Raw genomic sequence first — 25,673 nt, forward strand, 5'->3', positions numbered from 1 at the left:
AAAAATATATCAGCAAAATTTTAAGAAAAAGAAATTACCACTATGGAGAATGTCTGAGAGATAGATAAATTGATTCACAAGCAGCATGGTAGGGCCACTTAGAACATGACATTGAAATGGGCTACATTTGCATGGAAATCTATTTTTGATTTTTTGCAACATCCCTATAAGAGGTAGAACAGGTATTATGGTCCCATTTTAATAGATGAGGAAAGTGAAGTTCAGAAAAGGTAATGGAGTGGCAAAAAGTCACAGTGCCAGCTAGTTAAGATCTGGAACTAGAACCTAGGCCTTTTGAGACCCACATCAATGATTTTTTTACTATTCGATAATGCTGCCCCATTCATTCTTCAGTGGTTCAAAATCCCATAGGGAGTATAATTCACAGGATGTTCCTGAATAGCCTTCGTATTTAACTGACAGGTTTGGAAAACTAAACTAAACAAAACCAGAATCCAGTCCAACATAACAACACATGCTGTCATTCACTGGAGACATTTCCCTTGTGACCAAGCAGCTGTGGATGCATACAAACTCAAGTCATTCCAGTTAATGTTGACAATAACTTATGCTCTGAATTCCCCCTATGGGACTGCTTCTTTCTGAAAGAAAACTTGTACTAACATTGCACCCTGATGAGAAATAGCCAAGCTGACATCCCTGGGGATGCAACCTCTTTGGATTTTCTCAGATCTGGTTTTATAAATGGGAAGGATAAGGCATACACCTCCCTAAACAGTTGCCTGGGCGACCAACATGTAGGTCACAGTTCCAAGACAGGAGAGTGCTTCAGAGCACTCAGCCTTGGGGTCCTATTCAAAATTAGTCCTACCAAGTGTTCCCAACTCTTATTTACCTTTTATTCTGACCACCTAGCAAAAGTGTAAGTAGTTTGGTTCCCATTACTCTCTTCAGAGGGAGAACCAACCCTGGTCTTTATTAAGGGTAGCAAGATGGAAGGTATGACTAGTAGCCAACATAATATACAAGCAAGTAGGTAATATGGCTAGAATTATTGGTGTAACCTGGATCACCCCTATAACATGACTCCAATGGTGTTATTAACAGCCAGCATATATAAATATATATATATATATATATATGTGTGTGTGTGTGTGTGTGTGTGTGTGTGTGTGTGTGTGTGTGTGTGTGTGTATAATCAACATAGCTGCCTTCCTGGTGCATCTTGGAATAATCTCATTAACACAGCTCCAATGATATGTCCATGGAGAGGCAGAGAGTTCTAGTGGAAAGAGCCAGAGACTTGAAGGCAAAAACCCTGACCTCTGAGTTCCCTTCATGTAAGTCTCACTGTGAGCCATTCATTTTCCCCATGAATCACTTAGTAAGTACCTTCTATAGGTAATAAACTGAAATGATTCTAGAATAGATACGATACAAGAAGACAAAACAGGACCGCTTCTACTAGGAATCATTCTAACTCTCATAGCTTTTCCCATGAGGACAGCAGTCAATAGAATAAAAGACTTATTGTGTGCCAGCCACTACACTAAGCACTTGAGGCTCAAGGAAATTTTCTAAATATAAATTAATGGTGAATCATCTTTGTATTCTCCCACAGAAGTCTTTTGATGATACCTTATGTGGTAGGAGGAGTATCTACTGAGCTCCCCTTCTATGTGTTATTTTCCTTAAAAGATACTGAAACCGTTCAGGGACTCAATTATCTCAAAATTCTAAAAGCTTTGGCCTTTGTGTGGCTTCTTGGTTCTATTATATCACATTGGTTCCTTACCTTAAATATGAATTTCTGGATTGGGCAACAAGGTGGGAATTTATAATACACCTCTCTTCCATCTCTTTAACTGAGAAAATCCTGGTTGCTTTGACTGGATGTAAGTCAAGTTTTGAGTACAAAGGCAGAGGTGATTGACACAAGAGATTATATGGAACAATGAAGAAGTAACAATTCCTAAAAGATCTCTCATGATTGATATTGCATCACCTTTTCTCAAGGTAGGAGACAAAGTAGTCAGATTCTTGAAATGCCCCAAGCTCAACCTGTATGTGACTTAAGCAACCACTAGGGTATTCAGGGAAGAACCTCTTGTATGAGGGCTTGCTGAGTCCTTTTCAGGATTGCTTTCATCTCTTGATGTCCACCTGCCACTTAGCTCTCATCTATGGCCCCAAGAAGCTGTGGCAGGCACAGTGGGCACACCTGCGTAAACTATCTCAACAGGTTGGCTACACAAAGTTGAAGGTAACCAACAGTCTTTAAACCTGTCTCAAGCATGTGAAGACTTTCCATGGTGGAAAGATAGATGAGATAGGGGATGTAATTACATCCTGATAAAAGGCAGTATGAGGATATTCCAATGAGGAAATATCAGTACTCAACATGAATGCACCAAATTGCATAGCATCCAAATTTCTAAAGGAGAAACTAGTGGAGCTCAAGGATGAAATAGATAGAAAAACTATACTAGTGGGAGACCTGAACCTTCCTCTATCAGAACTAGATAAATCAAACAAATAATATCAATAAGAAAGAGGTAAGAGAAGAGAATGAAATCTTGGAAAAAATAGAGTTAGTAGATATGTAGAGAAAAATAAATAGGGACAAAAAACAATACACCTTTTCAGCAGCACATGGTACATTCACATAAATTGACCATGTATTAGGGCATAAAAACATGGCAAACAAGTGCAAAAGAGCAGAAATGCAACCTTCTCAGATCACAATGCAATGAAAATAATAATTATTAAGGGTACATGGAGAGTCAAATCAAAAATTAATTGGAAATTAAACAATACAATTCTTTAAAATCGGTTAAAGAACAAATCAAAGAAACAATTAAAAATTTCATTGAAGAAAATGACAATGATGATACATCCTTTCAAAATCTATGAGATGCAGCCAAAGCAGTACTCAGGAGAAAATTTATATCCTTGAGTTCATATATTAATGAATTAGGAAGGGCAGAGGTCCATGAATTGGGCATGCAAATTAAAAAAACTAGAAAGTGAACAAATTAAAAATCCTCAGATGAAGACTAAATTATAGATGCTAAAAATCAAAGGAGAAATTAATAAAATTGAAAGTCAAAGAACTATTGATTTAATAAATAAGACTAGAAGCTGGTACTTAAAAAAAAAACCAATAAAATAGACAAAGTGCTGGTCAATCTAATTTAAAAAAGGAAAGAATAAAACCAAATTGACAGTATCCAAGATGAAAAGGAAGACCTCACCGATAACAAAGAGGAAATTAAGGCAATCATTAAAAATTGTTATGCCCAATTATATGGCAATCTAGGTGATATGGATGAATATTTACAAAAATATAAATTGCCTAGAATAACAGAAGAAGGAACAGATAACCTAAACAACCCCTTATCCGAAATAGAAATTGAATAAGCCATCAAAGAACTCCCTAAGAAAAAAATCCCCATGACCAGATGGATTAACAAATGAATTCTATCAAACATTCAAAGAACAACTAATCCCAATATTATACAAAGTATTTGACAGAACAAGCAAAGAAGGAGTTCTACAAATTCCTTTTACAACACAAATATGGTACTGATTTGACAGAACAAGCAAAGAAGGAGTTCTAACAAATTCCTTTTACGACACAAATATGGTACTGATTCCAAAGCCCGGCAGGTCAAAAACAGAGAAATAAAAGTATAGACCAATCTCCTTAATGAATATAGTTGCAAAAATCTTGACTAGGATACTAGCAAAAAGAATCCAGCAAGTGATCAGGAAGGTTATTCACTATAACCAAGTAGGATTCATACCAAGAAGGCAAAGATGATTCAATATTAGGGAAACCATCCACATAATTGACCATATTAACAAGCAAACTGACAAAAATTACATGATTATCTCAATAGATGCAGAAAAAGCCTTCTACAAAATAAAACACTCATTCCTATTTAAAACACTAGAAAGTATAGGAATAGAAGGGCCTTTCCTAAGAATAATAAGCAGTACATATCTAAAACCATCAGCAAACATCATCTGAAATTGGGGTAAACTAGAAGCCTTCCCAATAAGATCAGAAGTGAAACAAGGATGCCCATTATCACCTCTATTATTTAACATTGTATTAGAAACACTAGCAGTAGCAATTAGAGAAGAAAAAAGAAATTGAAAGTATTAAAATAGGCAATGAGGAGACCAAGCTATCACTCTTTGCAGATGATATGATGGTCTACTTAAAGAATCATAGAGAAGCAACCAAAAATAGTAGAAATAATCAACAACTTTAGAAAAGTTGCAGAATACAAAATAAACCCACATAAGTCATCAGCATTTCTATATATCCCCAACACATCTCATCAGCAAGATTTAGAAAGGGAAATTCCATTTAAAATTACCCTAGACAATATAAAATAATTAGGAATCTATCTGCTGAGGTAAACACAGGAACTATATGAACAAAACTACAAAACACTCTCCACACAATTAAAAATAGATCTAAACAATTGGAAAAACATCGATAGCTCATGGGTAGGACAAGTTAACATAATAAAAAATTATAATCCTACCCAAATTAATTAACTTATTTAGTGTCATACCCATTGAACTACCAACAAACTTTTTTTTACTGAATTAGAAAAAAAAATAATAAAGTTCATTTGGAAGAATACAAGATCAAGGATATCCAGGGAAATCATGGAAAAAAAATGCAAAGGAAGTTAGCCTTGCAGTCCCAGATTTCAAACTATACTATAAAACAGTGGTCATCAATACAATTTGGTACTGGCTAAGAGACAGAAAGGAGGATCAGTGAAACAGACTTGGGGTGTGACCTCAGCAAAACAGTCTATGATAAGCCCAAAGATCCTAGTTTTGGGACCAAAACCCACTATTTGATAAAAACTGCTGGCAAAATTGGAAGACAGTGTGGGAGAGATTAGCTTTGGATCAATATGTCACCCCCTACACCAAGATAAACTCAGAATGGGTGAATGACTTGAATATAAAGAAGGAAATTATAAGTAAATGAGATGAACACAGAATAGTATACTTGTCAGATCTTTGGGAAAGGAAAGACTTTAAAACCAAGCAACAGATAGAAAAAAATCACAAAATGTAAAATCAATAATCTTAATTACATCAAATTAAAAAGGTTTTGTACAAACAAAACCAATGCAACTAAAATTAGAAGGGAAGCAACAAATTGGGAAACAATCTTCATAAGAAAAACCTCTGACAAAGGTCTAATTACTCAAATTTACAAAGAGCTAAATCAATTGTTGAAAAAATCAAGCCATTCTCTAATTGATAAATGGCAAGGGACATAAATAGGCAATTTTAAGTTAAAGAAATCAAAACTATTAATAAGCACATGAAAAAGTATTCCAAATTTCTTATAATCAGAGATATGCAAATCAAAACAACTCTGAGGCATCACCTCACACCTAGCAGATTGGCTAATATGACAGCAAAGGAAAGTAATGAATGCTGGAGGGGATGTGGCAAAGTCGGGACATGAATGCATTGCTGGTGGAGTTGTGAATTGATCCAACCATTCTGGAGGGACATTTGGAACTATGCCCAAAGGGCACTAAAAGACTGCCTACCCTTTGATCCAGCCATAGCACTTCTGGGTTTGTACCCCAAAGAGATAATAAGGAAAAAGACATGTACAAGAATATTCATAGCTGCGCTCTCTGTGGTGGCAAAAAAAAAAATTGGAAAATGAGGGGATGTCCTTCAATTAGAGAATGGCTGGACAAATTGTGGTATATGTTGGTGATGGAATACTATTGTGCTCAAAGGAATAATAAAGTGGAGGAATTCCATGGAGAGTGGAACAACCTCCAGGAAGTGATGCAGAGTGAAAGGAGCAAAACCAGGAGAACATTATACACAGAGACTGATACACTGTGGTACAATTGAATGTAATGGACTTCTCCATTAGTGGCAATGCAGTGATCCTGAACAACTTGGAGGAATCAATGAGAAAAAACATCCACATTCAGAGGAAAAAGTGTGGGAGTAGAAACACCAAAGAAAAACAACTGCTTGAATACATGGGTGGAAGAAATATGGCTGGGGATATAGACTCTAAATGAACATCCTAATGAAAACACCAACAACATGGAAATAGGTTCTGATCAAAGACACATGTAGTACCCAGTGGAATTGCATGTCAGCTATAGGAAGGGAGGGAAAGAATATGATTCTTGTAACCAAGGAATAATGTTCTAAATTGACTGTATGAATAATTTACAATAAAAAACGAAACAAAGGGTCCAGGTCTCAGAGATTCCAGAGCAGAAAGAAGGTATGTTTGGAACAGAAACAGCACATTATAAGCAAGGTCAGGCTCAAAAAAAAATCAGAGGTATTTTCTGAATTATCAGACTTTCATGTGAAAGATCTATTAACCTCATTTGGTTTGGCTTCAGAGAGCAGAACTGGGAGTGAGTGATAGCTACAGAAAAGCAGATTTAGGATTGATGCAAGGAAAATTATATGAGCAATTAGAGCTATACCCAAGTCTAATAGGCTGCCTCAGGAGGTAATGGCTTCCCTTTCACTAGAGGCTTTCAAGGGAAGGCAGAATGATCACTCTTTGGCCATATATTAAAGTGTCTCCATCTGCCCAGTACGTAGAGGGGTGCATCACCCTGCAAATGACTTTGTATTTATTTGTAATGTAATTGACTTTGATCTTATTCTTTCAGGGCCAGGCCCCCTACATTTACAAATGTCATTAGGTGGCCTGACATGATTAGGGAATCTTTTTCCTCTGCTGTTGACTTAAGGTATCACTGACTGTTATTTACTTCAATGATGTCTCACATCTAGGGGGCATAATCCCCCTTTAGACCACCTCAATCTTGAGATCTCATAGTTTTCCTTAGGTCCTATCTACATAGCATTTAGTCCCACCAACTTTATAGACAAAGTGAAATGCTGGGTTCTTTTGAATTAAATTCTATAAACAAGAGGCCTGGGTCTCTGTGGCTTTCTGGGATAGACATAGCATTCAAGACTTAGGATATCGGGCATTTAATGCTCCCTGTCAACAGTGGCTTGGGCCACCTTAGATGAATCACTTAGCTTTTCTAGTTTCATTTCTCCCCGCTAAAAAAATTGGAAATAATAAAACTTGCTCTATTTCAGAGACCTGGAGACATAGAAATGATTAACCAGATCTCCTCCATCACTGCCCAGGGAAAGAAAGGATAGAAATGCAAAGTGCTCTTTCCACACCATAAGTGAGTTTCAAGTAACTTAGAAAGGAAAACAAAACTCCAAGTTTCCCAACCCAGGAAAACAAGAAGACTAATAATACCTCCTAGCTACCTATTATGGTGTTCATCAGGAGAGATGCAGTATTATCTAGAAATAGATACCCACTGAGATCAAGGTCATGTTCTAGAGGTTCTCACACAACCAGAGGTAGAGCCAAGGGTAATAATCTAGGCCACAAGTGTAATGAGTTGGTTCCTTTTCCATTGGAAATATAATCATGGAGCCCCTAACGGTGGGGGTTCCTACAGAGAACTACTCAGATGTTACTTCCTATATGAGAAGGAGGAGGAAAAGAAGAAAAAGAGGAAGAGGAGGAAAAGAAAGAGGAGGAGGAAGAAAATGAGGAGGAGATGAAGAAGAAAAAAGAAGAGGAAGAGGAGGAGAATTCTATTGTCACAACACCTTTGAGATCTCTTCCTTACTTTCCATTCACATTAATCCTAATCCATTCATTCACATCACCCCAGTTCAGACCTAAACCAGAACTGTCAAAACCCAACAGCTTGTGGCTCTCAACATTCCCAGCTACAGTCAAACCAGATTAAAATATAATTAGGAAACATTTTGCAAAACAAATAAAAACATAACATATATAATTTTCATTTGTGGTTTTCAAAGTCATGTTGCCCACCGGGATCTGCTTCTTTTTGAGTTTGATACCACTGAACTAGACTACAATTGTCTCCTAAATGGGCTTCCTGCTTTTAGGCACTCTTCTTCACAAAATAATCCTACTAATAATTCAAGGAATTGCTTATGTTACTCTTTTACTCAACAAACTGCAATGGCATCCTGGTGCCAACTGAATAAAATACAAATTCTTCATCTTAATACTTAAAATCATTCACAATATGGCTCAAATCTGTTTCCATTCTAATTTCATTTCACTCTCTTTAACATGCTTTACTTTCTAACCAAACTGGGCTCTTAAATTTCTACCTTTGTTTCCAAATTCTTTGCATTTTATCTTCTTTTTAGTTTTCTTTTTATTATGCAAAACACACTTCTCTATTGGTCATTGTTGTATGAGCACACTCATACAAAACCAAACTCCAAAATAAAATCATAATACATTAGTGTGAAAAATAGTATGCTTTGATCCACATCCATCTATATGCTAACAGTTCTTCCTCTGGAGATGGATAACATTCCCCGTTCTCTGTCATCAGTCTTTCAGGATTGTCTCAAATCATTGCATTGCTAAGAGTAGCCAAGTTTTCACAGTTGATAATTGTACAATAATGCTGTTACTGTGTACAATGTTCTTATTCAGTTCTGCTTATTTTGTTTTGCATCAGTTCATGCAGATCTTTCCAGATTTTTCTGGAATCTTCTTGCTTATCATTCCTTTTAGTACAAAAGTATTGCATCACCAACATGTATCACAATTTGTTCAGCCATTCCCCAAATTGATGGACATCCCCTCAATTTCAAATTCTTTGCCACTACAAAAAGAACTGCTATAAATAGTTTTGTACATGTTGGTCCTTTCCTTTTTTTTCTTTTTTCTTTTTTTTAAACCCTTACCTTCCATCTTGGAGTCAATACTGTGTATTGGCTCCAAGGCAGAAGAGTGGTAAGGGCTAGAAAATGGGGGTCAAGTGACTTGCCCAGGGCCACATAGCTGGGAAGTGTCTGAGGCCAAATTTGAACCTAGGACCTCCTGTCTTTCTTTTTAGTGCTTTGCATTTTCCATGACAGTCAACAAACATTTATTAAGTCCTCATCATGCTTCAAGCACTTTGCTTAGTCCAGAGGATCCAAAGAAAGACAAAAAATGCCCCTTGCCTATTTTAATGAATCCTCAAGACCCAACTTGGGTAATATCTCCTCTGTGAAGTTTTCCTGATCTCATCTGAGAGTGATCTCTCCCTCTGAGTTTCCCATTGCACTTTGTCTAGTCCTCTCTCTTGATTTTATTTCATCCTACCTTTGGTAACATGCATTTTTGCCCTTTTCTTATGCCCTCTGTAAAACTGTATGTTTCTTGAGGGCAAGAACTGCATCTCTTGTATCTGCAGTCTGCAGCTAATCATTGTTTCTTATACTGATGCTGTGATTTTGCATATGGTACAGAGAAGGCTCAGAGCTTCAAAGGGACAGTAACAGAGAGGGGTCTGTATTTTAAACTTTGTTAAGGGTACCTACATACCTTGTCCCAGCTCAGGGAGTGGCAAAACCTGGAGAATAGCTTCTCAGATCCTGCTTCTGCAGCCTTGGAGAAAAGATGATCTGAGTAAGCTGGCTTTTGTACAGAAAATGTCTGATTTCATCTGAATTTAAAAGGGGAGAAAAGATGTGCCAGTATATTCTGTCATAGGGGATGCCTGTAAGACTACCGAGCAGCATCAGTTGAGCCTGTGCACAAATCCCATTCACCCTGCTGTTGTCACATTAGGACTTGCAAAAGAATTTGCTTTATCTAGTGTGCCTTACAAAAGAGACTATTGGTGGGATGATGTGTGTTTGGGAAAGATACACTCTTCCAAGGGAACAGTATTCTCCCATCTCAGGCAGAAGGGCTGGCAAATAAGATGGTGCTCATCTGTGGAATGCCTGCTATGGCCCAACACAGCAGACATTTTGCTCCACTTACCTAATTACTTTGCTACCAATGGGGAATTTAAAAAAAAACCCTACAAACATAAAAGTAGCGTTACCTTAGCAACCAACTCATTAGATGTTGTTTGGCCATCTCCAGGTAGATTAAATCATCCACAATCTCTGACAACAATGCTCAAACAGCATCATTTCTAATAACAGACTACATTTTCCCACTTGATCTTTTCGCAGCCTATAGGCATAACTTGATATGAGTAGCTTATGAGTAGCGCTTACGTCCATACCGGGCTTTATGAATGCATGCATCATCTCATTTGATCCTCACTGCAGCCCTGTGAGGTAAAGAATATGAGTATTTTTATCCTCATTAAATAGAGGAGGAAGCGGGCTGAGATGTGCCTGACTTAATGACTTTGCCAAGGTCACAGTGCTAGGAAAAGGTGATGATGGCACCACTTCTGCATTAAATATTCACACAAATCCATCCCTCATTCCTATAGTTCACTCCCTCTTCATCTTCAGAAGCTTTGTGTTCCTTTTAAACATCAGTCCAAAGGTTATCTCTTGTATAAAGCCTTCCTACCTTCTCTGTTACTTTCTCTTTTTTTCCCTCCATCCATTACTTTCAAGTGCATCAGTCTTTTTATTCAGTCATGTCTGACTCTTGATGACCCCAATTGAGGTTTTCTTAGCTATGATATGAGAATGGTTTGCCATTGCTTTCTCCAGCTCATTTTACAGATGAGGAAATAGGCAAACAGAATTAAGGGATTTGCCAAGGTCACACAGCTAGTAATTATCTGAAGGTAGTCTTGAACTCATGAAGAAGGCTCCTCCTGACTCCAAGCCCAGCATTCTATCCACTGTGCCACCTAGTTGTCCCAAGGACATCAAGGGTATCTCCATTCTCCTCATCACCCACGTGTATTGTCAAGGTGTTGTCTTCAATTCTTCATTCTCTCTCATCCCCCATATTCAAGTAATTACCAAGTCCTGTCAATTTTACCATTGTAACATTTCTCATATATACTCCATTCTACCTTGTGACAATGCCATCATCTTGGTGAAGACCTTTAGCTCTTTTTGTCTGTACTATTGCAATAACCTTCTAGTTGGTCAGCTTGCTTCAAATCTTGCCCCATTTGAGTCCATACTCTACTCAGCTATACAAAAGTGAAATAGGCTTCCTTGCAAGTGTGCTACTACTCAACAGTGGTCTTCAAGCAAAGCCTGGATGACCACCTGCTAAATAGAATGAATTATAATGTTCTACTGAGTCTTAGGACAGATTAAATGTCTTATTGAGGTCCCTCCCAGCAGTGAGATCCTCTGATTCTGTGAAATTTTAAGCCCCCTTTTGGCTCTGATATTCTAACAATATAAGTTTTACAGTTCATAAAGGTATGGAACTTGGTTCATAGGCTGAGAGAAATCTGGGCAATGAAAATATTCAGGAAGGATATCCCTCATGAACCTTGACTTCCCTTTAACGTCTTGTCTCTACTATAATCAGAATATGAGCTCCTTGAGGGCAGGGTATATCTCTTGTATATGTGTATCATTAGTGTTTAGTATAGTCCATAGAATAAACTAATAAAAAACATTTAATTTAACTGCTGATTGCATGGTATTGCCTGGCCCTCTCTTTACAAAATTTTTATTCCTAGTCAATAACTTGTATTTGATTGTATTGCATTTGTCTTGACCTTCATTCCCAATACCATCTGCTCCAAGAATCATAATAGAATCCTCTAACCAGTTACCTCTACTTAGTAAGGCTTTAGTCTGGCACTGGAATCTATCCCTGATCCATCCAGGGAACATCTGGGTGATTACAGCTGTGACATCTGAAGCATCTCCTTCCTCTGGGTGCCATCTCTAGCCTCCTTCTCTGCCTATCCAGTGTTGAGACCAAGGGAAACTGTATACGCTGAGGCTATAGGGATTATTGGTAGGATGGCCTTTCCACATGCCAGGGACCCATTCTGAGGAAACTGCGTACCTTCTTTATAACTTGGGACTCTTTGGTCATATGTCAATCACATTTATTTAGTCAAAGACAGTAATCAGTGCAAAATCTACTTTCCTGGATCAGCTCAGTTCTAAAAGTAGATTTCTGGGAAAGTGTAATAAAATTTGGCTCATGCAATTTTGACCCAGAAGAATAAAAAATAAGTTATACTTCTCTTGATGGATAAACAGCTTTGGATATCTTCAGCAGAGTAAATCTTTCAAAAACTCTGGAGTGAGATGGATTTCCACTTGGCTTGACTGCAGTCTTCAAAGGGAAACACATTCATATTTTTAAAAATTCTGTCACTATAAAATCGGGATTGCCAATAAGGAGTCAATGCCATACAGAAAGCTAAGAACAATAAAATGATGGTTATCAAAAATACTATTTTCCATAAATAAAAGGAACAACAAAAACAATATACTGCTTTGCAAAGTGTTTTCGTAGGCATGTGATACCCATAAATAGCCCTGAGAGGAAGAAAAGTCAGGTGTTTTCATCCTTACTTTCTAGATGGGAAAACTGAGAGTTATGAAGGTCAAACTGGTGATTCATAAGGGATGACATAGCTAGTGTCAGATCTAGGCTCTGCTCCTTGTCTGTTGAACTTGAAGCCATTGGCTTCTCAGAGAACTGGATATATGGATGGGGTAGTCAGAGGAAGAGGCTAGAGGTGGCTCCCAGAAGAAGAGACTTCAGAAGTCACAGCTGTAATGTCTGCCCTGGTCTTTATCTCCATCTGATCTGGAATCAACCAAGAATTCAACAAAAGCTAGTATCACTGATTTGGTACCTCCTCTGTTCCAGAGAGCAAAGCCAAGCCTTGTGATTCCAAATCTAGTGCTTTGTAAACTCCAAAATGATGCCTACAGCAAATAAGGCCATTTGGAGGATGTCATACTTCTGGAGTCTTTTTTAGACACTGAAGAAAGATTTAATCAGTCAGAGCTTTTTATTTAAGCACTTACTTTGTGCTCAGTACTTAAGCAACCCAGTGTTCTACCCACTGGTGCTCACTGTGGTGAGATACAAAGAATACTAGACCTATAGTGGAAGACTTAAATTTGAGTCTCACTTCATATAGGTAGAAGCTATGAGATCCTGGGAAAATCATGGAAGGGCTCAGACCCTCAGTTTCCTCATCTGCAAAATGGGAATAATGATATTTCTACCACTCTCTTTACGGGCTTGTTGGGAGAAAAAGTGTTTTGAAAACCCCTGAGTGCTTATACAAATATGAATTATTGGGGGCAGCTGGGTGGCTAAGTGGATTGAGAGCCAGGCCTAGAGATGGGAGGTCTTAGGTTCAAATCTGGCCTCAGACACTTCCCAGCTGTGTGACCCTGGGCAAGTCACTTGACCCCCATTGCCTAGCCCTTACCACTCTTCTGCCTTGGAGCCAATACACAGTATTGACTCCAAGACAGAAGGTGAGGTTTTAAAAATAATTATTGTCTCTCTGGTTCTTAATTTCCTCCTTTATGAAATGGAGGCCTTGAATAAATTATTACTAAGGTCTTGGAGTCAGTCATTTGAGTCTGAAACTACCTTGATTTTAATTGGGAAATGCTTAAATAACTGCATAACACAGGGTAAAAGGAACTCACACTTTCCTGGTCCCAAGGTCAGCTCTCTATCCACCATGCTCCATGGCCTTCCCTTTGTTTCATGTAAGGAGGGGTATCCCAAACATCAGAATCTTCAAGGGCAAAATAGGATGCTGTAGGACAATGGTGTCAAACTCAAATGGAAACAGACCATTAATCTGTAGAGAGAGATCCCTGTGGGTCACATATTGTCTCATTTTTAAAATGTTATCTGTGTTTTATTGTATATGAATTTATTTTGCTAAATATTTCCCAGTAACTTTAATCTGGCTCCTGCCTCACTTTGGGAGGGTCATGGCTAAATTTGGCCTGTGGAATACTTTTTTCCTTTTCTTTTTCTTTTCTTTTTTTTTGGTTACAATAATCACATTATTTCCCTCCCTCCCCTCCACCCACCCTTCCCAGAGTCTATGCACAATTTCATTGGGTATTACATGTGTCCTTGATCAGAACCTATTTCCATGTTGTTGTTTGCACTAGGAGTGTGGGATACTTCTGCCTTAGAAGGCAGTGAATGAATTCTGCTTCAATTGGGGGGATGGAGAGAGCAAAGAGAGAGGAGACATAAAAGCAGAGACCAGATGCCCATTGGAGGCAGGAGAGGAATATTTTAAAGGGAATTCTTATAAATAAATAATTATAAATTATAATACATTACATTATATAAATATTACAAATAAAGGGATATACTGGATGGTAATAGACAATGTGGTGTAGACAAGGTGGTGTGGTGGACAGGAGGATGAATTCTGAGACAAGAAAAACCTGGGTTCAAATTCTGTTAATAATGCTTTGCAGTTCTATGACTTTGGGCTCCCATTTCAACCTCCATTTACTTGACTAAATTTAAAGGACTATATAAATGCAAATTATTCTTACTGGTCAGTTCTAGGATAGACTCAAGTCAAGTCAACAAGTATTTATTACACCCAACTATGTGCCAAGCCTTATGTTAAGCCCTGGGAATATGAACCAAAAAATAATCCCTCTTCTCAAGGGGAAACAACCCATCAAAGGAAGCTGGATTGTGGAAGGCCAAGAAATGAAGGTCCCCAGGACAAGGACATTGTAGAGAGATTCTGGAAAGAAAGTCAGTTGTAAAGCTGGAAAGGAATGAATCTGTTAGCTTTTGCCTTTGTGTCTTCAGGCTTTATTTAGCACAGTGCCTGGCACTTAGTAGGTGTTTAATAAATGCAAGTTAATGAATTTACTAATTAAATGATCAATAAAGCTTCCTTAAGACTGTGGGATTTCTGATAAAGCCTAGGAAAAAAAGGAGGCTGAAGAAGAGTTTTAGCAATGGTCTTTCGATAAATTACCTACCAGAAAATTCTGAGAGAGAGAGAGAGAGAGAGAGAGAGAGAGAGAGAGAGAGAGAGAGAGAGGGAGAGGGAGAGGGAGAGGGAGAGGGAGAGGGAGAGGGAGAGGGAGAGGGAGAGAGAACACAAGATGAGAAGGAATAAATTCTAGAAAGAAGATTTATTTGAGATTTCAATAAATAATTTCTGATATTGTCTTCTGATCTGGAGATCTTTTGTTAAAGGCTAAATGTGCAGCTCTCTGGGGAGGGAAGAAGCATGCAATGCTACCTGGAAACAGGGGAATAAACTATCCCTTGTAGTCTTGTTTATGCATCTTCATTTGCAGTTCCATTAATTCGCCTCAAGTACATTGTACAGAGGCACTGTCCCTTAAATGTGCCAGAGCTATTAATGGTGTTTACAGGTCAGGTAGTTCAGCTAAAGGTTTATTTTTTCACATTATGCCTGTTGCTATGTTCCCACTGTCAGCAGCCAGGACTATGGTCTTGGGCAACAACAACAAAGTATGTCACTTCATGTGTTTCTATCTTTGGCTATGTATGGAGTGTTCAGGGAGGAGTAGCACCTCTAGAGCTTGCTGAGCCCTTTTCCTGAGCTGCTCCTACATCTTTGGCTTCTACCTTTTATCTAACTTTCACTGATGGCTCCAGGAAGCTATAGCATGCACTGCAGCAACACCCTGGCAAATTACTCTGGTTAAACCAGGTTAAGAAGAACACAGAGACCTCAAAACCATTGGAGAGGGAGGGTGGGTGTCTACCCCAAGCACATGAAGACTTTCCTGGGTAGAATGGGTAGATGAAAACAATCTGTTCCAATTGCCATGAAGGTGGCTGACATAGACGCTATGAAACTTATAGATCTTGGGTGGGTATTAAAGACACAAAGTTTATCCATTCCATCCCACGTCATCACTAGTCCATCTTGATTTTTGTCCTGCCACTGGACTTTGATGAATGAAAGAGAGACTGAAGCTTGTGACTTTGTCCAATTCTGTCTCATTTAAATCCATGTCATTGACAAGTCAGCATAATCGCCCCATGATGTAATTTGTCATATTCAAAAATGAGGGCTGAATAACAGCAGGATAAATAACATCATTGGCCATACAAGATGATGGTATCCTTCATACTTTCCATGCAGACATACCAGAGGACCTGACTTTAAAAAAATCTACAAATAAATAAATAAATTCAAATTAAAAAAAATCTTTGGGGAATGGGGGGATCTATATATTGATATCACTTTCCCAGCAGAACTGTATTCTCATTATGTAGAGCACTTTGGTACTCATACTAATAAAGTCATGAATTGGTACCCTTTGTGGATTTTGTTGTTCTATTCTCTATTCTCTTACCCTGGAAGGTGACATGTGTAAGCCCTTGATCATAAGAGAGGGAATATGATTGGCCCAGAGCCAGTCTATCATCCCTCTTATACAGACACTCAAATATGCCCTATTGATGGTGGATTGGCAATATTATTGTTACATATCAAAGATATGATATATCACCATGTCATCAATTTGTTCTCATCTTTTCCATAGAGCTAAGATAGAAATGATCCCAAGACTGGTCAGTAACCTGTTATCATTCTTAAATACGTATAGGCTTTCAAACTTCAATTCTTTCACATTTAAGATTCTGTGGACTATTTGTATAAGTGAAAAAAATGACTCCTTTTTGTAATTGAATAAAGGTTTGGGATTTTAGCTCAGTCTCTGAAGGCTCTCTGAGAGCATCATCAAGACAATTCAAGTAGCAAAAGGATAATGGATACGATACATATTTTTTTCTCTTCCCACATCATTTTCATAGCATCTCAGACAGTATGATATCCTGGAAGCCACTGAGTCTAAATCCTTCAGCTTAAAGATGAGGAAGATGAAACCTAGAATAGTAAAATGAATTACCCAACATCACACAGGTTAAAAGTTTGTTGGTGCTCACTTATTTCTTGTACTCTGACTCTTTGTGATCCCGTTTAGGATTTTTTTTTTTTTGTTAAAGATTCTGGAGTAATTTACCATTTCCTTCTCCAGTTCATTTTATAGGTGAGGAAATTGAGGCAAACAAGCTTAGGATACTTACCCAGGATCACACTGCCACTAAGTACCTGAGACTAGATTTGAACTAAAGAAGATGAGTCTTCCTGACTTCAGATCTAGTATTCCATCCTTTGTGTTATCTAATTGTCCTGTGCTAAAAGCTACAGAACCAGAATTACAATCCAAGTTCTCAGATTCCAAATTCTAAACCCTTTTCATTGTATCCTACTTCATCTCCATAGACTGTCTAGAATTTAAAGACTTTTCATTCCACATAGTTTGGAAATTATAAATATTAAATTTAGTGAGATTGCCTTACAAAGTCATTCTATATAGTCCCAGTATTGTTGAAAGATGGTTTCATTTATGATAATGCTTCAGTTCTGATAGTATACTTATTGAATTTTCATGGTTATTTGCAAATCTAAACTTGTAATTTAGAGATCTGTGGTTTACAAACATTAGCAAGCTATATTATTATTAATACTAAATCTTATTCTCATCTATTTGGAGCCTCTTGGAGTTGGGGACTTTCTTGTTGGGTTCACTGCTGCCTTGATGACTTAGATCATGAGGATTTTTCTGCATTGGGACCTTTCCTGGATCCTGCCTGGCTTGCTGGTAAGTTACTAGGATTCCCATGTGGAGAATAGAACTCTGTCAGGAAGCGAGCTTCATTTCACCAGATCAGCATTTAGGGTAGGCTAGGCAGTCTCCTTACCTCTTTCCCTTCCACATTTCCCTCTTTTTTTATTAATATTCCAATTAAATAAAATTGTTAAAAGCTGCTAATAGTTTTCCAGACTTAATGAATAATAATCAGCAACCACTTTTTATAACTCTCTTATTTAGTCAAAAACACCAATTCAACCATTACAGGTATAAATAATCAGGGGACAAATTGTTATCTTCCTTTTTAATATTTAATGTTGTAAAGACCATTTCATGGATGGATAAAATTATTTCTTTTTCTAGTTGAATAAAGTTTATTAAGATGTCAGCTCATGTTCCCTAGGCTCGCTGAAAGTACAACCTTAGGACCAGATAGAACACTGAAAGATGGCGTGTGCCACTTCCAATTTCCACATCTTGTTGATTTCCTCTGTGAGATCCTGAAAGTTTTTCAGTCCATGTAGCTTGGAGATTATGCACCTTTGGCATGTAGCCATAAAAACCGAACAAAACAAAACATAGTCCTAAAATCTAGTTGCAGCAGTAAGAATCTACACAATCATGGGCAACAGTTTGAGTCATGATAAATGATCTGCTTCCAGGTCATTTCATTGATTGATTTCTCCAAGAAGTTTTGAGGTTCATAGTTGAGGTCATGGAAATTTGTTCTATCCATGAAAGACAGTAAGCCTCTTATGGCTATTTCTAGTAGTAGTAACCATAGTAAGAACTTATATTTATGTAGTTCCTTAAGGCTATCAAAGAAATTTCAATAAATCTTCTCTCTGTAATAAGAGAGGTCAAATATTCTACAGCTTATATAGGGCGAATCTGGATCTCAAATATAAGCCCAGTGTCAAATATAACCCATGAAGCAACCCATTTCCTTATCCCACACTGCTGAGACCCTTCCTGTCAGTGAGGAGAGGGATCTGACAAATCCATTTATTCCTAGGTGGTAGGGAAATAATCAGCTATCCTTTTCAGGTTACTTATATTTGAATAGGATCTCAAAGAAGGCCAATATTAACACAAAGGAAGGACCTTCTAATGGCAGAAAATATGGATGGAAACAAAGAGAAAAAAGATGTCAGTTCTCCGAGGGAGAAAATTAAGATAATTAGTTTCAAGTTCCTTATCTGTGAAACAACAGTAATAATATCTCTAGTACTTACTCTATGCCTTGAGATAATTTGGGCAAAGCCCTTTGCAAATCTCAAGGAGCTATATGAATGTCAGTTAAGACTATTACTAAAGAAGGCCTGAAGTGTCTTGAGGGACACTCACAGATAAGGAGGGGAAAGGCACAGTGCATTGTAAATGAACATCTCTGAGTTAGCACTCTGGCAGTGTGAGGGCAAGTTTTGAGTCCATCCTGATCTATGTGCAGAAGTAGAAAGGCACTGGGTCAGAGAAGCCTGCATCACATCCTGACTGTTCTAGTCTGCATAGACTGCCTTATTCCATCATTGGGATGCTCTCCCTCCTAATAATCCTAATTTCTTTTAAGGTTCAAACTTTTTATTTGAGGTTTTTCCCAATTGTTCATTACTAGTATTTTTCCCCAACCAAAAAAAAAAAAGTTTTATTTATTTTGGTGATTGCAGGGTAGAAAGAGAAACCTAGTCATTTGGTATGGACCCACACTGCTCATGGACAATGAAGAGTCCATAAAAGAACAAATGAAGTGAGGTAGCCTGGGCTGCTTGAGAGGAGTTCATTGAGGGCTTGTTCAATTTCTTTTTCTGAGATGGGATTATTTAAGTATTCTATTTCCTCTTTTGTTAATCTAGGCAATTTACATTTTTGTAAATATTCACTGGACTGCTTTTGAAAAAATGTTGTTTGTACATAAATAAATGAACAAATAAGTGAATTAATTAATTAATGAACAATTAAATAAATGAATAGAAAATTAGGAAGTATTTTGATAACCCAAGCTTTTCGCTAAAATAGAAACCCTTCTTTTGAATAACATTTTTCCAGTGATGTTTTATGGTTGTGAGGAAGCTACAACTCATTAGCAATCATGAATTATATAAATTATTGAAAGAATCAATATAGGCAGGGGTGTGGTTTAACTACTAGCATTCTAGAAAAATAAAAAGGTACAAAGACATATTTCTAAGGTTAATCTTCATTATTAAAATTTGTCTATTACTTCCTTAATTTAGACATCAAAAAACCATATTGAGCCCAGATTTATAGTATTTTCCAAAGCATAAATGCTCACACTGGATATTTAACAATCTGGTCCTATAAGCATACCCCTGGGTATAAAAGGTCATCAACAGGGACAAGTATAAATGGAAAAGACGATGAACCAGTCATATGACAAAAGCAAGGAATATATGATGGATAGTCTTTGCACTCTATGGGAGGAGGTATTTGATGTCAAGGAAAGAAGAATGGCCCAATGTCTTTGGGTGGATCCTTGTGAAAGATTAATGAGAATATATGTCTAGAGTCACACAGGCTGAGAGAGAGAGAGAATGGATGAGTTGTGATATGAATTATTGGAGAGAAGACCCATTGAGAAGGGCAGGAGCTTCATCTTACAGTAGTAGCCTTCTCAACTACTACCATAGAGCTTTGCACAGATCCACTTTAATGTTTCACAATATCTACAATAGATTAGGGGCCCAAAACAAACAAACAAAAAAAGCAGTTATTATCTGGAGGTCAGCCTTCTAGTAATGACCCTTCTGAATTTAGATAGGTTGATTTCCAAATAACAGTCGCCTAGTGCCTCATTAAATTCAGGTCCAAAGTCTTTTCCAATGGTTAGGACTTCTAAACATGGGCTTTATAGTGACATCACTTTTTAGAAATCAGGGCTATCTGCTTGCAACAATGAGGCATCCGCAGAGGACTTTAATGGAGGTTTTACACACTTGAAACATATAATATATCTTAATTGAGTAAATGGGTGACTTTTTAATAATGATATTTTCCTTTGAAATTAGAGGAAGTTCTTGGTATATAAGATAAATGCAGGAAAGGAACAAAATGCAAGAGAACTGCTTCATTTAATTAAATGTGACACTACAACAAATTGCCAGGTAGCTTCTTCCCTGGATAATTCCTTATTAATATAAATCCATTTGTGATAACTACAAGTAAGTTGGGCTTTGATGACCCCTTGAATTCACCTCTAGTTAAAGATTTATGTTGCAGTGTTGTTGTTGTTGTTGTTGTTTTCAGATTCTTCACATGATCTACTTCATGGAATTTGGTTGTGATATCTTCTTTCCCTGAGATATGACCTGGAAACTGCTTTTGTGGGTGCCACAGTTAAAGTAATTAGAGATCCAGAAAGAAAATTCTCATCATCAAAGTCCTTGGCAGTATCAAATAGGGGCAAGTTTTTGCCCTTCTATGTTAGAGTTACTAAGTTGTTTTTTAATAGCAGCATTTTTTAAAATAGAAACTGCAAACAAAACTGATATCATCAAATTCAGAATGTATAAATGCAATGTGATAAATGAAGATATGAAGAGTATTTTCACACTATACAAAATGTGGATGTGAAAAATACAGAGAAGCAGAGGAAGACATATTAACTGATACAAAAATGAAAGCAGAATCAGCAAAACAATATACATAATGATTATGACAATTTACATGGAAAAGAACAATGAAATTAAAAACAAAATTGAAATCTGCATAATTATAATAATAAAACTTATTCCCAAAGAGAAAAGGAAATATACCTCCCTTTTCTGCAGAGGTCAGAGAATACAGGTATGAAATATTGCATATACTGCCAGTTTGGTCTGTTATGGTATTTTCTGAAAATGGACTCAAGTTACAGTGCAGCAAGTTCTCTCTGAAGATGGGTAGAGGGAAATAATGCAACATCAGAAAAAGATCATTTTATCCATGGAAATTACTTTAAGGGAGAAGCATCAACATTTGCTTTGCTACTGTAACCTAAGTGCCATGGTACATTTGTGAATGATTTGTGGCAGAAATTTTCTCTATGTGTTTTTCCCCATTTAGAATATGAGGTCCTTGAGAGTGGGAATTGTCTTATTTTTCATTTTGTTTTCCCAAATCTTAGCAGAGTTCTATGCACAAAATCAGTACTGAATACATGTTTTTTTTTTTACTTATTCATTCTTTTTCTTGGCAAAGATACTGGAGTAGTTTGACAATCCCTCTTCAGCTTATTTTACAAATGAGGAAACTGAGGTAAAAAGAGTTACTTGATTTGTTCAGGGTCACCCAGGTAGTAAGTATCTAAGGCCAGATTTGAACTCAAGGAAGAGAGTGTTCATGACTTTAGGATTGGCAGTCTATCCACTTGGCTACCTTGCTGCCTTTAAACCAAAGTTCCTATCAGCAATTGGGGGTTTTACTTGAGAAGAACTTTTGTGCATCAATTGGCAAAAACAAAGCCCACCTCTGGGCAATTTATAGATTTCTTGCTTTCATGTTAGACTTGTATTCTCATGCACATTCAATTCAAAACTGGCATGGGGAAAAGTCATTTTCCTGAAGGTGTTAAGAGTTTAACTTCCTCTGCTTGTCACCTGGTGGATGTTTCCCAGAGGCATATAGGAAGTGGTGTATGTAACCTGTATCAGGAACAGAAAAGCCAATAGTTAAAATACCAGAAAAGGAATTTTTTAATAATACAAATATAGTAATTATCATGGTTAACATTTGTAAAGACTCTAAGGTTTTAAAAGTATTCTCTCTACATTTGATCTTCATGAATTAACAAATAAATTCCCTGATCCTCTTTTATCTTGATAAGGCATTATAATAGAAATAGCTATCATTTATAGAACATTGTAAGGGGGAAAGGGGGGAGGAATGTTCCATATCTGTGATTTCATGGGTCTATGAAATGTTTCATGTGCCAAATTCCTCTGCCAATATAGACCAGTCATTCATTTCTGTATTAGAATCTTAAGAGGGAACCTGTGGTATTCAGTGATTGCCTCCTAGTTGAATATCTACTATGTCCAAGAATCAAGACTTGACCGCAAGTCCTCCTGATTCCAAAGTCAGCTCAGTATCCATCATGCTGTATATGTAGTCTCTCTTTTTATAGAGCTTTAAGGTTCACCCATCGCTCTGTGTATATTATTTAATTTGATCCTCAGAATAACCCTGTTTGGTAGGTACTTCAAATAGTATCTTCCAGAGGGATATTAAGATTCAGAGAAACTTACTTGCCCATGGTCACTCAGCTGGCAAGTATCAAAAGTGGGATTTGAACTCATGTCTTTCCTGACTTCCAAAATAGCACACTTTCCCCTCTACTACCTAGATAATCTGACAAACTAAATCCTACCTTACTCCAAATGAATGTGTGATGGTGGAATTTTAGGCATAAAAGCAAAAGATATTTTTAGGCAGGAGAGATTTGGGGAACCTCGCAAATCATACTTACAGGGATTTCCCCTATCTACCCATTTCCAAGATTTGGATAGTATCCTTAAGGACCAGATCTCATCTTTGTGGTCATTTTTCTAAGAATGTAAATGTCATTATGTCAATGATTGAAGTAAATAGCATTGAAGTCACGCAAGGAGAACTAGGTTCAATCTAGGCAATGAGAGTTACCAGTTTACCCCCTTACAAGTGATTTATCCAGGTCTCTAAATCATTTGGGTCCTCAGTTTTCTCATCTTTGGATTAGGAAGACCAATTCTGGCAGTCAGAAATAGATTAAATGCGGTAAGAACACACACACACACACACACATACACACACACACATACACACACACACACACATATATATATTGTGCTGCAAGCATGTAGATTACTTTTGTAAGTCAGTAAGACACTACAAAGGCCTTGAAGTCAGATGAGTTGGTTTGAATGCTGGGTCTGCCATTTACCAACCACTGGATATCCAGGGAATAGTTATTTAATCTCTGAATCATCTATAAAATGACTATAAAAATACTTGTACCACCGATCTATCTCCTGAGGCTATTATGAGGATTAAAAGCAATAACATATGGAAAAGAGTTGGATACCTATGAGTGATTAGAAACCTAATAACACATTTTTGTGTCCCTAGGGCTTTTCATCCAAAGCACAATTCATTCAAGCTGACTCTTTACAAAGCTCTTCCTTTACAATCACCATAGGATTATCCCTATTTTATAAAAGAGGAAATTCAGACTTCAAAAATCTGTCTTGCTCAGGATTACAAAACTATTGAGTCCCACAGCCAGGATTTGACCTGAGATCTCCTCACGGTAAGTCCGGGACGCCCACCCTTCCCTATGCCAAATTATTTCTGGTCTTACTTTTTCCCCCTTTTCTACAGTACCATACACTTTTGAAAAATATAATGTTATGTTAATTATATATAATAAATATGTTAATAAAATACATAAAAATATAAAATACCGTGAATTTGCATGTCATCTTCACATAGGGTCCACACTAATCTTCTCTGTATCATTTCAATTTTAGTATATGTGCTGCCAAAGTGAGTATAATACCTTAAAATATTTTTTTCTTAGATGGAGTTCTGTAGAAAAGAGATTATATCTACAGGGCTCAGAGTCCTTTGGCTTTTGGATATTTTTCCCTGCTTTCATGGAAAAATAAACATGCAACAATTATCTTGCTTCAGCTTAATTCCAAGAGGCGCAGCTCCTCCAGGGAAAATGAGTGATGCATTGCTCAACTGTAAGACACATTTCCTGAGCCCAAAGGTTACTTGTACAAGTAACAGGAAACCACAAGCCTGCCCTTTTCAGCACCAAGGATAGAAAACATTTCCCCAAAGGCCAAAAATACTGGGAAAGCACAGCACCATTTTCCGACATCTTTCATTGAACTGCCTTCATTTATTTACTTATCCTACAAATTGGTTGCCACAGATAATCAATGATGTGTTGGTGATGGTGATGGTGTTCAACCTACAGCTGGCCACAATAACTAAGACAGGAAGGCTGATGGGGGCTTCTGTTTGGTGCTCAGCCTCAGCTTCTTTTCTGCCCAGGAATGGAAGACCATGTTGATCCAGGCTCAATGGAGAGAGTACACTGTTCCATTTCAGTTACTTCATTCTCTAGTATTCTATTACCTTTGATTTCATCCCAGCAAGATTTCTCTTTATTTCTTCTCACAGGGCAAGGTTGGTAAAATAGGACCTCACCTGGGTTCTCTCCATGTGTCACATTCTTCTGTCCCCAGTAAGACTTCATGAGGAAGTCTTCAGAGAGCTCTCCTGGCATCCACTGCTTGGAATACATAGTCCCTTCAAGACTGTTCAGGTGCCATTTCCAACAGGAAATTATTGATGATCTCCCCCTCTTCTCTCCAATTACTTGCATACAATTATCCTCCTGGTTGAATATAAGCTGCTTGAGAGCAGGGGCCATTTCATTTTTGTCTTTGTGCCCCAGTACCCTACCAACAACAGTAACTTGTATATGCATAGTAGATGCTTCATAAATGGTTTTTGAATTAGTTGAATTTGTATTCCAAATGTGCTTACTACACATAAAACCTTAGATAAAGCATATTATTTCACTGGGACTCAGTTTCCCCCTTTGAAAAAATGATGGATGTGGAAATATATGGTCTCTAGCTTTTTTTTTCCCCTTGGCACAAATGTCAAAACCTTTTTACACTGATCAAATATAATTGTTCAGAACTCTGGGTGAGTCAGAGGCCAGTAATAATTATGTGTCGCTATTATTACTCAAAGCTACTAACAATATGCCACTTTAAAATTAATTATTGAGAAGGACTTTTTACATTTATTTTATTGTTTTTTTCCCTCACAACAGCTCTGTCAAAGGTGCAAGTTATTCTCTCCATTTTATAGATGAGGAAACAAATGCAGAGAGTTGAAGTACCTTGCCTAAGTTCCCATTGATAATAAGAGGCAGATCCAGGACTCCAACCCAGATCTTTTGACTTCTAAAGAGGCAGCTGCTAGCAGAGTAGAAAAAACACTGGGCTTGGAGTCGGGAAAATATGGATGTAAATTTAGCCTCAGATATTTATGAGGTTAAGCAGTTTACAAATATCTTATTTATTTCATCCTTACAACAACTTGAGAGGAAGTTGTTATTATTATCCTCATTTTACTGATGAAGAAACCGAAGCAGACAAGTGGAGTGACTTGTCCATGGTCACACAATTACTATGTAGGTAAGTCCAGATTTTAACTCAGGTCTTCCTGATTCCAGGTTCAGCACTCTGTCTCCTGTTTTCCTAGCT

At 37.4% G+C, this 25,673-nt stretch overlaps 2 long non-coding RNA genes and 1 other non-coding gene across 3 annotated transcripts in view; 1 reads left to right on the forward strand and 2 right to left on the reverse strand.

The window, feature by feature from the left end:
- LOC103097090 (uncharacterized) overlaps window positions 1-13,697 on the reverse strand; it is a 26,671-nt gene extending 12,974 nt beyond the window's left edge. Inside the window, exon 1 of the long non-coding RNA XR_461240.3 lies at window positions 13,426-13,697. This is a non-coding gene — a long non-coding RNA (uncharacterized LOC103097090). The remainder of the gene's footprint in view (window positions 1-13,425) is intronic.
- Window positions 1-25,048, forward strand: part of LOC103096871 (uncharacterized) — a 25,696-nt gene extending 648 nt beyond the window's left edge. Inside the window, exons 2-4 of the long non-coding RNA XR_461239.3 lie at window positions 17,308-17,415; window positions 20,671-21,210; window positions 23,509-25,048. This is a non-coding gene — a long non-coding RNA (uncharacterized LOC103096871). The remainder of the gene's footprint in view (window positions 1-17,307; window positions 17,416-20,670; window positions 21,211-23,508) is intronic.
- Window positions 23,827-23,933, reverse strand: LOC130457707 (U6 spliceosomal RNA). Its single transcript, XR_008916993.1, has one exon. It is a non-coding gene; the product is annotated as a U6 spliceosomal RNA (small nuclear RNA).
- Window positions 25,049-25,673: the final 625 nt, after the last annotated feature.

Source organism: Monodelphis domestica, chromosome 2 (genome assembly GCF_027887165.1).
Source record: "Monodelphis domestica isolate mMonDom1 chromosome 2, mMonDom1.pri, whole genome shotgun sequence".
Taxonomy (NCBI): Eukaryota; Metazoa; Chordata; class Mammalia; order Didelphimorphia; family Didelphidae; genus Monodelphis; species Monodelphis domestica.